This window comes from Gymnogyps californianus, unplaced genomic scaffold (assembly GCF_018139145.2).
Source record: "Gymnogyps californianus isolate 813 unplaced genomic scaffold, ASM1813914v2 HiC_scaffold_85, whole genome shotgun sequence".
Classification (NCBI taxonomy): domain Eukaryota; kingdom Metazoa; phylum Chordata; class Aves; order Accipitriformes; family Cathartidae; genus Gymnogyps; species Gymnogyps californianus.
This window is the reverse complement of record NW_026114478.1, coordinates 26189-32427: the sequence shown is the minus strand read 5'-3', so window position 1 is coordinate 32427 and position 6239 is coordinate 26189. Positions and strand designations below refer to the sequence as shown.

Genomic DNA, 6239 nt, shown 5'->3' with positions numbered 1-6239 from the left:
CCATCCACCAATTCTCAGGCATTTTGGGGCTGTGACCCACCCCCATCCACCACTCACCTGCTCCTCTGCCACATCATTGCCCCCCCCGCTGACACTGCTGCCCCAAATGACATCATCACCTCCCCACACCTCCCCAATCCTCCCCTTTTTATTCACCCCCAAAAAAGGCACAAAATGAGGGAAACAGCCCCAACCAGCAGCTCGTTACTTTAAGACTGGTCATTGACATATGTATACACACCCCCCCAAAAGGGTGGCTCTGCTAGGAAGCTAAAGGGGGAGTGCTCCCCCCAAACAGTTGCAGCCCCCCAGCCCCTGTCCTGCAGGCTGGCAACCGGCCCACGAGGCGGGGGGGGGGGGCAAAGGGGAGCGTGACAGGGGATGGCGCCACATCCCTTGCTCAGGCTCTGCTCTGGGATGTTGCCCCTCCGTTCCCACGCTGGGAGGGGCTCCCCAGGGCAACAAACGCCCCCGGTCCCTCTCGGCCCCGGACTCTCCCCCCAACACAGCCCTTGCTGCGCACCTGCGGGGCACCCGCTGCAGACAGAGCCAGGAGCCTCCAGGCACAGGGCCGGCCCCTTACGGTGAGTCTTCTTAGCCACCGGCAGGCAAAGCTGGGCTGGGGGGGAATCTATTGAGCATCGCGAGATGCTTACACCACCACATCTGAAAAACAAAAATCCCAAACTGTATTTCAGCCTACTAAAATAACACGTCTGGCTTGCTGGGTCAACAAAATTGGAAGTGAAGCATAAAACTTTAAAGAGTAAACTAAAAAAGAAAGAATAAATCTCAGTAATTCACTTTATACTAAAAAGGCGTGCATATTTTTATATACATCCAATAACAATACCTATACGATAAAAGCAGTTGATTTTCCTGTTGCATTAGTTTAACTTGCATAGCTGTGAATTGATACCATTAAATTACCTGTCTCCAAAATACACAGCTATAAGTTGACTAGGGGTTTTTTTTGTGTTACATGATTAGGATGGACATCTGGCCAGCTGCACTGCCCAAGAGAGATGCTACTGAACTGCCAGGGAAATGCACCATTGAAAGCGAGACAGAAATAAAGGACTTCAGAGCACTCCATCAAAATATCAGGAAAAAACCCCCATAACATTCAGTTGCCTGTCTTTTTCAAGATTTAGACAAAATACCTAACTGCTTAAGCACACCTAATAAGTTATATGCTATAGCTATTTGGCAGTTACAGTTTAAACAATGCAAGTCAATTTGCAGGTTATACAATTTAAGTTTTTTTAACATTTCATTTACGATAGAAAAACCAGCGAGATAGAAGTAAAACTATATAAGGAATCTTCTGAAAAAGAAAAAAAAAAATCAAATCCCCAGTGCTGCAATACATAAGGCTACCAAAAAGGACTGGCAGATTTTAATGCTCTTGGCTGTACTGAAGCATGGAAAGGAACATGTTTTTATGATATCTCAACTGTTACAACTGAGAACCCAAAGACCAGCAATGCCATTGACTTTTGGAAGACATGTTGTGCTTGGGTCTCTGGAAGGAAGTAAATTTTCTCTTTTTTTTTTTTTTTTTTTTAAAGAGTGAAAAATCTTGCTGCTGGTGACTTCTACTGCCAAGTACATCATCGCTGAAGATCCACTCTGATGAGAAGTTAATAAAAATGCAAGTTCTTTTGAATGAGAAGTAGTCCCAGAAAAGGGTTCCCCAAAAACAGACCGCTCGACAGCGGATATGCCGACACATCCTGGATCACTGCTGCGAGAGAAGACCGTCCGTAAATTTCTCAGATACAACACACACAAGACAGATCTGTGCGTTGAGCCTCTAACACAAGAAAGGAAGCGCTCGGTTAGCATTATGCTGATGGGCTGAGGCACACGAGACCCTCGGTGTGGCTACCAATGTGCTCGCCTAACACAGAAGAACCCAATGGGAACAGCAAGACCTGAGTAACATAGGGTATAGCACACAGAAAACAAGCGACACAAACTACCTCCTCACCTACAAAGCCCCTTAGGGAATAACGGCGGCGGTCGGCCAATGGAAAGGCCACGATGGCGTGACATGGTGACTCAAAAATCTAAAATGGACACCTTACGACTACAGAAACCGGTGCTAAGCACAAGAGAACATAACTGCCATGACTGATACTAGAGCAAAACCTCATTGGACACTTAAGGAAAAAGGCAAAACTGGAATAACAGAAAAAGCTTGCGTGCCCGGGACTGTGATAAAAGACGACCCCTGGCTGCAGATTGTTACAAGCACAAATAATACACACCCTCGTCTCCAAGAAATTCCAGGGAAGATGGCGACACAAACCCACGCTGGAAATAAGTGCCTAGTCAATGCTTCTAAGTAACAATGCCTGTGACATTGGGACAGATGCAAAAATTAAGTCGGGGAACAAAGTAAGTAAAAGGCACGGAGAAGCGGAGACCTCAGAGTTCTGGGGGGTATATTTTTACATACCTAATGCCTTACGAGATGAGACTCATCTGACATTGAGCCCCGCATACTGAGATGCGGAGGCCCAGACTGTTTACGCCGCGTCTCTTGTGACTCTGTTGTACCTCCCGTCAGCTGTGGGGAAGACTAAAACAGAACAGACCTCATCGACGTCCAAATCCAACTGCAAAACCAACCTGAGAAAGGCCAATGAACCCTCCTCCTTTCCCAACCATCCCCCAGTCTCAAAACTTTACAAACCCCTTCTCACCTCCTGAACTGTCCGGGAAGGAACCCCACTGCTTCCTGACAGCTCCTGCCTGTATTTGCACCCTGAACCCCCCCGCATTGGCCACTCCTCAGGAGCTGTTTCTGAGCTGCACCCTGCATTCTGCAGCCACCTCCTATCTTACACCTTCCCACAGATGCTGGGCTCCGCTACAAGCCCACAACACAAGTGAACTCCTGATGCTTATGAATCTATGAGGGGCCTGCCGCAAGCTGCAAAGGTTCTAGGGACAACACGGTTCTCTGTGGGCAATGGGGAAAGGCGATGAGCCATCCATACCCTGAAAGACACTATGCCTTAGGTCCCTGCTGCTTTCCTTGAAAAATGCCAAAACTCCATACACAGGCACATGCAAGATGCTCACCCTAAGCCCTGCTAGATGATCTCACCATTGGTCCTGTTAAGAGAGAGAATATCAGCAGCTCACACAGTATACAGCAAAACCAGGGAAGAAAACAAGGTTCTTTCTTCAATAGAGTCAGGAATTCCAGAAAAACACAAGGCACCTAGAACAATAAAAAAAAAAATGCATACTATTAAACTATCTTGCCACCCCTGAACACTCAATACAAAACTACTGACCAGGGGAAAAAAAAAAAAAAAAAAAAACACAAACCACACCTGCATACAAGCTACTTTCTACTATATATGCTGCTGAACTTGACTGGTCCCAATGCTCTTACCTCAAAACAGACACCTCTGCTTCTCTAAATGCCAACACACATCTGCCCAGACAGCTTAGACAACTCAAAAAACTACCATCAACTGAAGAAACAGCAGAGCACCAACACCAAAGAAACCCTGGAGCAGAATAAGCTCCCTGATGAGCAGCTGTGGCTCATATACCCGGGCCCCGCCCACACCCCCTTCCCACAATCCCTGGGAAAGGGGAGGGGCCAACCACCAGAAGACATAAAGGCAGCCAGAAGAGCAGCAGGGAGTTTTCTCATCTGCCTTCAGTTTACAGCATGCAAAGCGCTGAACAGAGAAAGCGACCCTTACCGGAAATGACGATACCTGCTCTTTTTCTACAACTACACCTACGCTGCATCAGCAACGTGACCGGTAGGGAATTGAACTTAATTTTTTCCGGGGCGTAGATAGACAAAGATAGATGTCCTGTTAAGTTATGTAAGAAAGTAATTTGTTAAACGCAATAACAATATTGTTATCAAAACGACGTGCTTTACTTCCTACAAAAATCCCAAAATGCATGGGGTTACGCTTCATTTCTAGCAAGACCATACATACTACCTAACTTCTACCAGAACGCCTTCTGGATAGGACCGAATGACAGAGCAGAATTAGATCCCATAAGAATCCCTTCCCAAAAATATCTCCGGTTGCAAAGCAAATTATTTATGGTAAATTGCCGATGATTCAGGGGTCACCTTGGCGGTCTCTCTGAGCGACTCCCTTAACAGAACTAGATGAGTCCCAAAGAGCAGAAAACGCTAAAAAACCATGGAAATACAAAGAAACGTATCAGACACTGTATGAAGCAGCCCAATTAACACCTAAAGAGCTAGAACAAAAATAGGTGCAAAACAGAACAAAAAACACCACGGGAGATGCATCAATGGCAATAGGTGAAGGCTATTGCCTTGTCTGAAGAACTCAGGAGGAGATCTGAGGTGACGCTCAACACCTTCGGGGTACCAGATAGAAACATACTATAAGACAGAAAACAAAAGATGGCTCTGGAGCACAAAGATGGCTTCGGAAAAGGTTCCGACGGAACAAGAGGCATCATCACGGGGATCAGAGAGATCCCGAAGGGGCCAGGGAGACCAAAGAAGTCTCGGGGATGCAACGAGCTCAAAAGGGAATCGAACAAAGTACAGGCGTCCTCAGGGGACTGGGGACGAATGGAGGCGCACCAAACAGACGAGAGGACGGAAAGACCAACCGGTGTAACGGATAGGGTTCCGAGGGGAAGAGGGGGTGCAGAGCATCCTCCGAGCTAAATGGGGCTCTAGGGGTGTAGGCGATGTCTCGCGAGAGCTCGGCAAAGGGAGCGGAGGAGTCGCCAGGGGCCCTGAGAGACCAAGAAAGCCTCAGAGGTAACAATGAGGAACTCCAAAGGGGATTTCCACAAAGTACAGATGTCATCAGGGGGCCGGGGGCTGAATGAAGGCATCCTAAATGGCAAAGAGTAAGATAAGAGCGCTCTGAAGAGCACAAAAAAAATAAATCAAAAGGGAGCTAAAGCACTTACGAGAGTGCTGTGGAGTACGAGAAAGCACTCGGAAGACATTGTTATAGAGAGGAGAGGAATTGGGGAGGGGGCAGGGTAAGAAAAAGAAGGCTTGGAGACACCGCGAGGGCCTTGGAGTCTCAGGAGGGCATCTAGGCAAACTACGGACGGCCGAATGGGAGAGGAACTGAACGGAGACACCCTCGATGGCAGAGAAAAAAGATAAAGGAGCGCTGGCGTAGCAAAGAAAGAAGGGAGGCTCTGCCGGAACAAGAGAGACAGAAAGGGAGATAAAGTGCTCCAAGGTGCTGTGGAGAACGAGGAAGGCCTCAGGAGGCGGCCTGACCGCGAGGAGAAGGTTGTCGAGGGGGCCGACAGACAAAAGGCGGCTTAGGGACAACAGGGAGGAACTCGGTTGATCATCCAAGCGGAGTATGCACGGTCTCGGGTGGCCAGGGACTGAACACAGGAATCCTAGACAGCGTAGAGGAACAACTGAGTGTTCCGTGGCTCAAAGATGGCCCACTAAAGTGCTACAAGATGGACACGGAGCACGAGGAAGGTCTCGGGAGGCATCGTGACTGGGAAAAGAGTCCGAGGGAGGCAGAGACAGAAAAAAGGATTGGAGACACAGCGATTAAATCCAGAAGGGATCTGAACCAAGTAAACATGTCATCAGAGGGCCAGGGAAAATAGAGGCACAGCTAGAGGGAAGGAGGACAGAAGGACTGGGCTGGGTCACAGATATGGACTCGGGAAGTCCTCTGAGGAACAAGAGGGCGCGAGGTCTGCTACAAGGCTAAAAGTGTGCTAAGGGCAACCTCGAAGGCATCGACAGGACATCATGACACCATTAGAGGGGTCCCGATTGGGCCAAAGACACCAAAGGCGGCTCAGGGACACAAGGAGGAAGTCCAGAGGGGTCTTGAACAGAGTACAGATGTCGTCGGGAGGCGGGACCAAATGGAGGCACCCTAGATGGCAGAGGGGACGCTCAGAGCGCTCCGAGGCACAAACAAATCTGAGGACGGGTTTCTGAGGGACGCGAGAGGATAAAGTCCGCTATGGAGCTCAAATGGGGCTGTGGTACACAAAGAAGGCATCTGAGGAGGCACGGTGACTGAGAGCAGAGGGGTCACAAAAGGCTCGGAGGGATAAGAGAGATTGAAAGGGAGGCAAAGCGCTACCAAAATGCTGTGGAGCTCAAGGAAGTCTCGGGAGGCATCCTAGCTAGCATAGAGAAGATAAGAATGGTCTTATTTGGGAACGGAGATCTTGGGAGAGGCACGATTGCAACAAAACGAGTCCAAAGG

General features: G+C 48.6%; 1 long non-coding RNA gene across 1 annotated transcript; it reads right to left on the bottom strand.

Moving 5' to 3' along the window:
• Positions 1 to 1669: 1669 nt before the first annotated feature.
• Positions 1670 to 3183, bottom strand: LOC127029254 (uncharacterized). The gene is made up of 3 exons (XR_007768154.1): positions 3094 to 3183; positions 2465 to 2587; positions 1670 to 1747 (listed from the first exon to the last, which is right to left on the bottom strand). It is a non-coding gene; the product is annotated as an uncharacterized LOC127029254 (long non-coding RNA).
• Between the last annotated feature and the right edge of the window lie 3056 nt (positions 3184 to 6239).